We start from the raw sequence: 10,528 nt of genomic DNA, 5'->3' as shown, positions 1-10,528 counted from the left end.
GAGGTGGGCAATGCGGAACTTTCCCCAACTGAACCAGATCCAAGCCACCCCTGAATCACAACTTGTTTATGTTTCTGCCCGGAATCGTGCTAAGTCTGTTCTTCACTCTCCTAAAAATGATTTCATCCGTACTAAATGCTCTCAACTCTCCAACTCGAATTCTTCCCACTCCTTCTGGAACCTTGCCAAAAACCTTTCTAACAACTTTACCTCACCATCCTTCCCTCCTCTTTTCTACTCTGATGGCTCTGTAGCTATTTCTACTACTGATAAAGCAGATCTCTTCACTCAGACTTTCTTCTCCAACTTCACCTTAGATGATTACAGTGCTGTTCCTCCATCACTTCCCCTCTCTGGCTTCCTCATTGCTGACATTAAAATTTCTTCAGCTGATGTATTTTCTGCCATAACTGGCCTCAATACTAACAAGGCATATGGGCCTGATGGAGTCGCTCCTATTGTCCTCAAGAACTATGCTTACACCCTGCCTGGGTAAACTCTTTCGCCTTTGTCTGTCAACTTGTACCTTTCCTTCTTGCTGGAAGTTTGCTATCATTTAGCCAGTGCCAAAGAAGGATGACCATTGCCAACCCTCTATCGTCCAATTTCTTTAACATCCTGTGTCTCAAAATTTTTCGAGTCTATTCTTAACAGAATCATTTTAAAGCATCTTTCCCATCACAACCTTCTTTCTAATCGTCATTTGGGTTCCGTCAGGGATGCTCCACTGGCGATCTTCTCACCTACCTTTCAGACTCCTGGTCCTCCTCCTTTCGGGACTTTGGCGAACGCTTTGTCGTTGCACTTGACATCTCAAAGGCTTTCGATCGAGTCTGACATAAATCTTTAATTTCCAAACTACCCTCTTACGGTTTCTATCCTTCTATCTGTGCCTTCATCTATAACTTCCTTTCTGGTCGTTCTATAGCCGCTGTTGTAGACGGCCATCATTCTTCTCCTAGATCTATTAACAGTGGTGTTCCTCAGGGCTCTGTCCTATCACCAACGCTCTTCCTTTTCTTAATCAATGACCATTTAAGCTGTATATCTAACCCTATCCACTCGTATGCTGATGATTCCACCCTTCACCTTTCCATTGGTTCCCGCAAAATCCATCTCAGCAGTTACTCCCACAGACAAGGGACGAGGCTAAGGCACACCTAATGTCTGACTTGGCCCCTATCTCTGACTGGGGTAAAAATAATCTTGTTGTTTTAAATGCATCAGACTCAGTTTTTACACCTATCAACCCGACAAAATCTTCCACAAGAGAACCCACTGAAGTTTAATAATATTCAACTCAATCCTGCATCATCCTTGAACATACTTGGGGTTTCATTCACTTGGGACTTATCTTGGAAAGATCATTAATATTACATCTCTTACAAAATCTGCATCCAAGAGATAAGGTGTGCTAAGCTGACTCCGTACCTTCTTTACCCCTGCACAGTTGTTGACTTTATACACGGGTTTTATTCACCCCTGTGTAGAGTACATCTCTCATGTGTGGGGAGGCCCCCCAAAATACAGTTCTTCTCAACAGGGTGGAGTCAAAGGCTTTCCGTCTCATTAACTCTCCTTCTCTTACTGGCTCCTTTTGAACCTGTGTCTCTTTGATGCACTGCTGCATGGTTATCTCTTTTCTATCGGTATTTCAATGGTCACTCCTCCTCTGAACTGTCTGCTTGCATCCCTCCACCTCTATGATGGGCGCGCAGCACCCGTCTAGCAACAAACTCTCATCCCTTTTCAGTCCAACTCTTTAACGCAAGAGTTAACCGTTACTCCCAGTCCTTCATTTATGCAACAGGTCAACTCTGGAACGGTCTCCCTCTTTCTGTATTTCCTACTTCCTATGATCTCCAGTTTTTCAAACGCAGTGTGTCCAGACATCTCGAAATAAACGGATCTTGAATTTGGCTCTCTTTTGTATTATTTTTGTTTTTTTCTTGGAAGGAATGGTTTGCGGGCTCCTGGCCTTTGGTTCCTTCTTCCTTGCATAGAAAATTAAAATAATAATTATAACACATTACTAACAATAATCACAATAATCAAGCAAAAGTAATCGATACTTTTTTGTTCAATTATGGCGCTGGTTGCTGTAACTGAGTATAATGCTTTTATTCAGGCAGTAGTTTAAAAATGAGGATTACCGATATAACAATTATTTTTTTCCGATATTAAGAATCGCTGCAGACCACTTAAAAACAAACTTCTCTCATTACTGGGGTGCGAATGTAATAATGTTCAATACATGTATCGCTCTGTTCCTCAGAATCAAAATTTCCATTATATTCCAAATAACGTCAGTGCTGCTCGAACCAATAACAAGGGATTAGGGTCGGTTTATTTTCATCTGCAGGATTTTATTTATTCGTGTGACTTGAAAACTGTCTTTGTTGAAGCAGGTCACTAAATGATCAGACTCCCCAAAATGGTCTGATGGCAATTGTGCCAGAGCAATGGCTCAGAAGTCATTAGCATACAGTATAACTCTTACTTAAAATAAAAAAACATCTGAATCAATGTCAAATTAATTTTCCTAGAAGCCAATGCAAAAGCAGTAATAAATCTCGCTAAATCAAACTTTCATCACAACCAAGCAACCAAACTACTAAACAATCCTACTCTCAAGCCTTTCAGTAATGTTACGTTCCCGTCTCACAGTGCCACAGGCTCCAACAGCAGTAATACAGTATAGGAGGAGCATTGCCCATTGAGTTGTTCTTCCTATGGTCAGCCTTTCGATGTACAACAACAAGATCGGCTCCGACTTGGTAATTAAACACTGGCTTCTCAAGTTCGTGGTCTATATTCACCAAATAATTACACTTAATGCTTTCCATATACACTTCACTGTTTTGACAAGTACCGGAGCTATACAATCTTCACTAGTTAGCACTGACACTGAACTGCACTGAAACGTAAACTGTAAACGAAAGTGACTCCCCTACGCTCTTCCACCTCCTTATATAGTCTTGCATTACACTCGAATCTTCTAGTTTACTCTAGCACCTACAGTTACCAATTTGGAGACATCCAAAACACGCCAGAGTTTTCTTATATTACATAACACTCTAAATGCTCTAGCATACAAACTGAAATAAAATTACATAATGTAACAATTACAAATAAAATATTATAGAGAAAAAGAGCATAAAATTTTATGCATAACTTTACGTACTTCCTCTGCTCACAAATACCAGGCTAACTGGCAACTCTGACTCGCAAGTGAAAATACGAGAAGTACTGAGAGCCTTCCAGTACTTCCTATCTAGCAAATCCCGCTTCTCATCCTAGACAATTTACCAACCAACAAAACTCCAGGCCAGATAGAATACCTCCCATTGCTTTGAAAAAGTGCTCCCTAGAACTTGTTCCTGTTCTAGCTAAATTATTCAGACTGTGCATAGGTACTTCTTCATTCCCTAATTCTTGGAAAGAAGCCAATATCCATCCAGTTCTGAAGAAGGGAAGTCCCTCTGACCCCACTGATTACACGCCAATAGCTATCACGTCTTCTCTTGGTAAAGTATTTGAAATTTTAAATAATAAGCACACAGTTAAACATCTTGAATCCAACAACTTAATTAGTGATAGACAATATGGTTTTCGCCACGAAGGATCCACCATTGATATACTCAATCTCCTGACACACATCATCCATAAATCAGTTGATCAACGTGGAGAAACTCATGCAGTAGCTGTTGATAGTTCTAAAGCTTTTGACAGAGAGTGGCACCGTTCCCTGCCTTCCAAACTCCCTTGCTATGGACTAACGTCTTTTGTTCCTCTGACTTCCTCCTATCTCAACGACAGAAAGATACGAGTAAAAGCTGATGATGTATATTCCAATTACCACTCAATTAACGCCGGCGTGTCACAAGGCTCAGTTCTGGCTCCAACCCTATTCTTAATTCATATTAACGATCTGTTTTCTGCCACCCATAATCCCATCCATTCATATGCAGATGACTCAAAACTTAACAGATCATTAACACTTAAACACCCATTTACAGTGTTTAATATCTCTAACAACTCAGTACAGCCATCTCAATAAATCAAGACTTATCTAGGATCACTGAATGGGGACAAAATAACCTTTCTCATTTAATGCTAGTGAAACCAAATATATACATCATTCATCCTCATTCATTCATTGCCAGACGCCATGTATCCCAAACGGGGTGGCCAAGGGCTTAGAGTTAATTGTTTTACAGGGAGGGGCACTAATCCTCCACCAACCCCACTAGACACGTAGGGATGCCAACAGCATCTGGTGTTCCCAGGCGGTCACCCATCCAAGTACTAACCAGACCCAACGTTGCTTAACTTCGCTGATCGGACGGAAAGCGGTGTACTCAGCGTGGTATTTACTAATAAACAGACATTGCCAGTTTCCTATATTACCCTCAATGATACTAATATTCCAATCTCCAAAAGTAATCAAATTTTCGGTGTTTCACTTAAGAATGCCCTTAGCTGGACGTCTCATGTCAGATCACTTGCTAAAACCGCCTCAATGAAACTTGGATTATTGTACAGAGATCTTAACTTCTTCACTGACGAGCAGTTGGCTATAGTTAATAAGAGTCATGTGCGCTCTCAGCCGGAATATTGCTCACCCTTGTGGAATGGATGTGGAGAGGGTGACTAAAAACAACTAGACAAAATTCAGAATAAAGCTGTTAGAATTATTAATAACCCTGCTATTACACATAAACTACCTCCCCTACAGGTAAGAAGGAATGTTGCCTCCCTTGCATCATTTTACAGATCCTTTTATGGCAAATGCTCAGACGAAGTTGCATCCATTGTGCCACCTCTCCATGCCTTCCCCTGTGCTACACGGGCATCTGGTAGCACTCATGACTGGAATGTCACGCTGCCATACGGCAGAACTTTTTTTTTTTTTTTTTTTTTTTTTTTCCCGAACTGCTTCTCTTTGGAACTCGCTTACCCAGAGTTGTTTCCCCCCAGACTTCGACCTACAGCTGTTTAAGTCCAACTGTTACAGATTTTTTATGAATAGAGGACACCAGTAATCTGGTGTATGGATTACAGTACATATATTTTTTAATTTGTTTTTCCTTCCTCTGTTCTGTTATTCAAAAAAAAAAAAAAAAAAAACGAAATTCAATGAGCCTTTGTTATTTTCTTACGAATGTGCCTCTTTGGTTAATGGACAAATCAATCCTTCACTCTCACTATCCCTCGCCATCAGTTATGGAGAAAAAGGTCATCGATTTTTATCAGTCAATACAACCCGACCGTATTTCCTCGTTCACAAATTTCTCAGCAGCAGACACCTCACATTATGAACCGTAGTATCGACGTTGAACCCCCTGAACTCGGGTGAGGTTCATTTCAGTATAGTCTTTGTCGCTGCCAGACGATTATTTAAGCTTGGAAGTAACACCTCTCGTACTTATTTTATTGTCTAACCCATCTTATTCGAAAAGTAAATCCTCGGCTGGCTAAAATAGTCAGGAGATGGCAAGAATAAAAAAAAAAAAATCCTCAGTTCAGTGCGTTAAGGAGGCTCTCCACAACCTCAGTAGTTCATTTTTATTTTTAATCTGGTACTTTAATGATTTTTTGTTATTTATGTAATCTGTAGCGATATAAGAAATTAACATCTTAACTACGTCATACTCATTCCTCACTTGTGTATATCACTACTCATACAAATTAATGTATACTCGATGTTATAGTTCACTTACATTATAATTCACTAATAACATCATTGGTATCGTATGAGAGGTTATTGCGCTGTAATGAGCAAACTGAATAGCTAATGATGAGGTATTACGAAGCCTCCACAACCAATGAGAATATTGCTCAAGAAATATAATACAGTGATGACGTGGTTAGGTAAAAACATGTCGGGTGTCCATACATCACCTGACCTACTGTACTACGTACTGATGCCAACAACTATAGGCTATTGTTTTTAACTTGGCCCAGATTTGAGTCTTGTTTTTATTTTTTTACAGCTATTTCGCAAAGTTAAGTGGCAGGAAAAAAAATAAAATTATGGCTCTATGGCTCTAAACACTTTCCACAGCACTTTTTCTTGACTAGCATCACATTCAAGTGCCAATCTAATAGTACAACGCTGCATTCTAGGTGCAGACAATAAAATTTAGGCCAGGGTGGAGTAAATAGGGTGAGATTAAACATTCAGAATCAGAGGGAATCATACCTCAAATTATCACAACTCTCACTGCCACACATCAGACTGCCATACAAACAAGTATCAAATGACAAGATTGTCACATCTAAAATTACCATATTGGGGGAGGCTGTAGCTCAGTCGGTAAAGAAGTGGCCTGCAGAGTTCAGATCCCCGCTGGGGCAAGGAACAGTTTAAGGATTTGAATTTAATAAATGCAGACTTTACTTATCTACCAGAAGATCCGCCGACGTGTCTTAATAATACCCCCTCTAATACCAATACACCAGTCCTGTATGAGACAGCCCAATCATGTACTCAATATGGACGGTGGGTGTTAGCGCCGATGTGGTGACATGCAGAGGTGTATGGTATATAAGAGGACTAGTGGGCCTTGGGAGCAGGCTGTGAAGCCTATGCCCGAAGTCGAACACATAAAAAAAAAAAAAAAAAAAAAAAAAAAGCGCTGCCACACCTAATACTACCACACCTCACACTACCCTACCACACACTACCACACCACATATTAACACCAGGTGGTAGCACCTAGCACTGCCACACCATACACTGTCACACCACTGACTGTAACAGCACTCAGTAGTCAGTACGGCTCCAGACTGCCACACATACCTCACGCTGCCACGCAAATGTCACACCGCCATTTCTCACACTGCCGCACATACCCCGCAAGGCAACACTACCCACACAAATTAACCACTCACTACAGGTATTCTACCACAGACTACCACATTTCATACAGTCACACCACACAATGCTTCACCTTCCGCCTCCTTTCTACCGCACAGATTTTTCTGACACCTTTTTGATGGAACACTTAGAGCTACTAGCAGCAGCCGAGGTGAAGCTATTTCTCAAGTATAGCAAGGTTCCATTATTGTTTCAGAGACTTTTCGAGACTAATTTACTCCAGCTTGGCTCATATTGTCATCTACCCATCTTGAGTGTAAAATTGTATTAATCGATTTAACTATGATGGTGGTCGCAAACAAGCACTATGGTAAAAGTTTAGAGCCATACTACTGTCTTTTTCTGCCAGTGAGCCCCGTGAAATATGCTACGAGAGGATGAAAATCTGCGCCAATATAAAGTAAAAAGTATGAAAGGTAGCAGGAAAACTCGAATGCCTACTGACTGTGCCAAAGTCATTGAGGCAGAGAAGCGGATGGTGCTCTCCGAATCTTACCCCAGGACATCACCAGCAACAGTTAAACTTATGTCCATTTTCCAAGGTGTACTGATGGGTGAAGAGGGACAATAGGTAAACAAATTGTGCCTAACAGTCCTACCAGTTCCAGAATCTATGTCGACTTCCTCCCGTTATGAGCTGGATGTCCTCACCAATGCAGCACCGGCTCTATAATGCACTACTGCATTATACTTCTGGCAACTGAAAGTCTTGTTCAGTTCCCGGACCGACTATGACCTACAAGTATGACCAAAAGTCCTTGACAAAGACTTTTCGTTTCCATGAACTCAATATACGATCCAAGACGTAAATTGATGGCCGCGAGTCATACTGTAGGCTATGGGAATTGTTGACATTCTTTACTTTTTAACCACGCTCATCTCGGATATGTTTGTGACCGAATTCTACCCGAATAACACTACCCAAGAACACTGGATATACAGTAGTCCTGACACTTGGCCCCGCTCGAGCAGTTCACGTCCTAATTGTTTGCAGATTCATCTGTCCCTCCCTTCCTTCCTTCTGACTTACTGGCGAGACCCATAACAATTCAGGTACTTGCCATGTTGGTCATTTTTTTTTTTTTTTTGCCAAAGTTACTTCTGTGTTGCTCCTCTGGTTATAAAGATGTGACATCGAACGACAGCATATTTCATTATAAAGCACCGTACATTCATTCCGCTTCATTCCTGGCAGTTGATATTCTCTGAAAGAACGTCTCTAAGAGATAGATAGATAGATAGATAGATAGAGAGAGAGAGAGAGAGAGAGAGAGAGAGAGAGAGAGAGAGAGAGAGAGAGAGAGAGAGAAACGGAAGGGGGGGGTTGAAAGATTTCTCTGTACGAGTACTAAACTTGTTAAACATTTATCTGTGTCAGTCCAAATTCCTTATATGTTAAGTCCATTCAGTCTGGTCGTGCATTCATTGATATATTCTTGTTACTTTCAGACGATTTTTAGCATAAGAAGGGAAATCAGGTTGTGCAGGGGTTTACTGAGACTGTGTCTAACCCCTCACTAGAAAAGGTCTCCCTAATTATAAGCAATATCAACTATCTATCTATCTATTGCCAGACGCCTCATTCCCGTTTGGGGTGGCCACAAACAAATCGCCTCCAAGTCGCCCTGTCCCCCGCCATTACACTGCCCTGCTCCCAACTCACATCCCCCTCTCTCATATACCTCTCCACCCCATCCTTCCATCTCATCCTCGGCCTCCCCCTCCCTCTTCCCCCCTCCACCTCACTCACATACACTCTCTTCGTCAGTCTTTCACCCTCCATCCTCTCCACATGGCCAAACCACCTCAGTGTGTTCCTCATAACGCTTCCTATCACATCCACATCCACACCACAACGCTCCTTTACATCCTCATTCGTCACCCTGTCTCTCCATGTGACTCCACAGGCTCCTCTTAAATAACTCATTTCCACTGCTCTCACTCTTGACTTGTGTCCTTCCAACAACGTCCAAGCTTCACTTCCGTACGTCAGAGTTGGTATCACAATACTGTCATGTAGTAACTTTTTCACTTCCATGCTCACTTCCCTGTTTCTTATCACTGCTTTCAAAGAACCAGCAACCTTTCTTCCCTGCTGTACCCTTTCAAGCACTTCACCCTCCAAACCTCCATCCTTACTCATCACACTACCCAAGTAATTAAACGTACTCACATTTTCCAATTCCTCACCATCCAACCTCGCTGTACATTCACTGACTTCACCTCTCTCAAAGACCATCACTTTACTCTTCCCTACATTCACCTTTAGATTCCGTTTCTTACACACTCTCCGAAACTCATCCACCAAGCCTTGCAGCTCCCCTTCGTCTTCACTCAACAACACAGTATCATCTGCAAACAACAGTACAGGGAGTTTCCAAACACTATCCTCTCTCACCAGGGCCACTCCAACATCCACTACCCTACCTTGTACCTCTTTTATTACCCCATCCATGTACAGATTGAACAACCATGGAGACATGACACATCCCTGTTTCAACCCAACTTTCAAAGAGAAAAATTCACTTAGTTCACCATCCACACGCACTGCAGCCTTCGCACCATCGTACATACTCTTCACAGCATTCAACAACTTCCCATCTACTCCATATATCATAATACCGTACTTTCCACAATCCTTGTCTATCCACCCTGTCATATGCTTTCTCCAAATCCATGAAAGCCGCATACAACTTCTTTCCCTTCTCTAGAAACTTTTCCACTAAAGATCTAAGAATGAATATCTGATCTACACAACCTCTTCCCTTCCTAAAGCCTCCCTGTTCTTCTCCAACTAATTTCTCTGTTCTTTCTCTAACTCTGTCAACAAGTATCCTACCATACACTTTTCCTATTATATTAAGAAGACAACTCCCCCTATGATTACCCCACACTTCTTTTTCCTCTTTGCCTTTGTACAAGGGAATAATTATGCCTGACTTCCAATCCTCCGGGACTCTACCTTCCTCCCAGGCCAATCTGCACATCTTCCATATCCATTCTACTACTCTCTCTCCCCCATGCTTCAGCATTTCACCACACACTCCATCAATTCCTGGGGCTTTCCCTGATTTAACTTTCTTCATTGCTTCCACAACTTCTATCTTACTGATGTCTTCCTGTCTTCTCACCTCCTTCCTTCTCCCAGCCATTCCCCAGCCACTTATACTCGCATTACTTCCATCCTCTATGTACAACAATTCCTTAAAGTGTTCTCTCCATCTGCTCACTTTTTCTCCCTTCTCCACTAGTAATCTACCATTTTTATCTTTCACTCCCCTGCTAACTTCACTTCCACCCTGTCTTACTCTTTTCACCTCTTTCCAGAACATTTTCTTACAGTCCCTCCACTTTACACTCAAATTCCTTCCAAATTCCTCATCCACTCTCTTCTTACTCTCTCTTACTAATCTTTTCACCTCTCTCTTTCTTTCTACATATAACTCTCTCTTCTGCCTCTCAACTTCTTCCACGCCCCTATTTCACATCCATTCATTGTATGCTTTCTTCTTTTGTGCCACAGCCTGTCTCACCTCTTCAGTCCACCACGCTGTTCCTTGCACCCCCCTCCGTCTTCTCTTCCTTCCACACACCACATCACATGCTGCGCATATTTCTTCTGTAAAAATCCTACACACACCTTCC

At 41.8% G+C, this 10,528-nt stretch overlaps 1 pseudogene; it reads right to left on the bottom strand.

Annotated features, from left to right (window-relative positions):
- Positions 1-4,264: 4,264 nt before the first annotated feature.
- Positions 4,265-4,384, bottom strand: LOC145396615 (5S ribosomal RNA; annotated as a pseudogene).
- Between the last annotated feature and the right edge of the window lie 6,144 nt (positions 4,385-10,528).

This window comes from Coenobita brevimanus, chromosome 38 (genome assembly GCF_032717465.1).
Source record: "Coenobita brevimanus isolate Jiangsu-jjx chromosome 38, ASM3271746v2, whole genome shotgun sequence".
Taxonomy (NCBI): domain Eukaryota; kingdom Metazoa; phylum Arthropoda; class Malacostraca; order Decapoda; family Coenobitidae; genus Coenobita; species Coenobita brevimanus.
The sequence above is the reverse complement of the archived record's forward strand: the minus strand, read 5'-3'. Positions and strand labels throughout refer to the sequence as shown.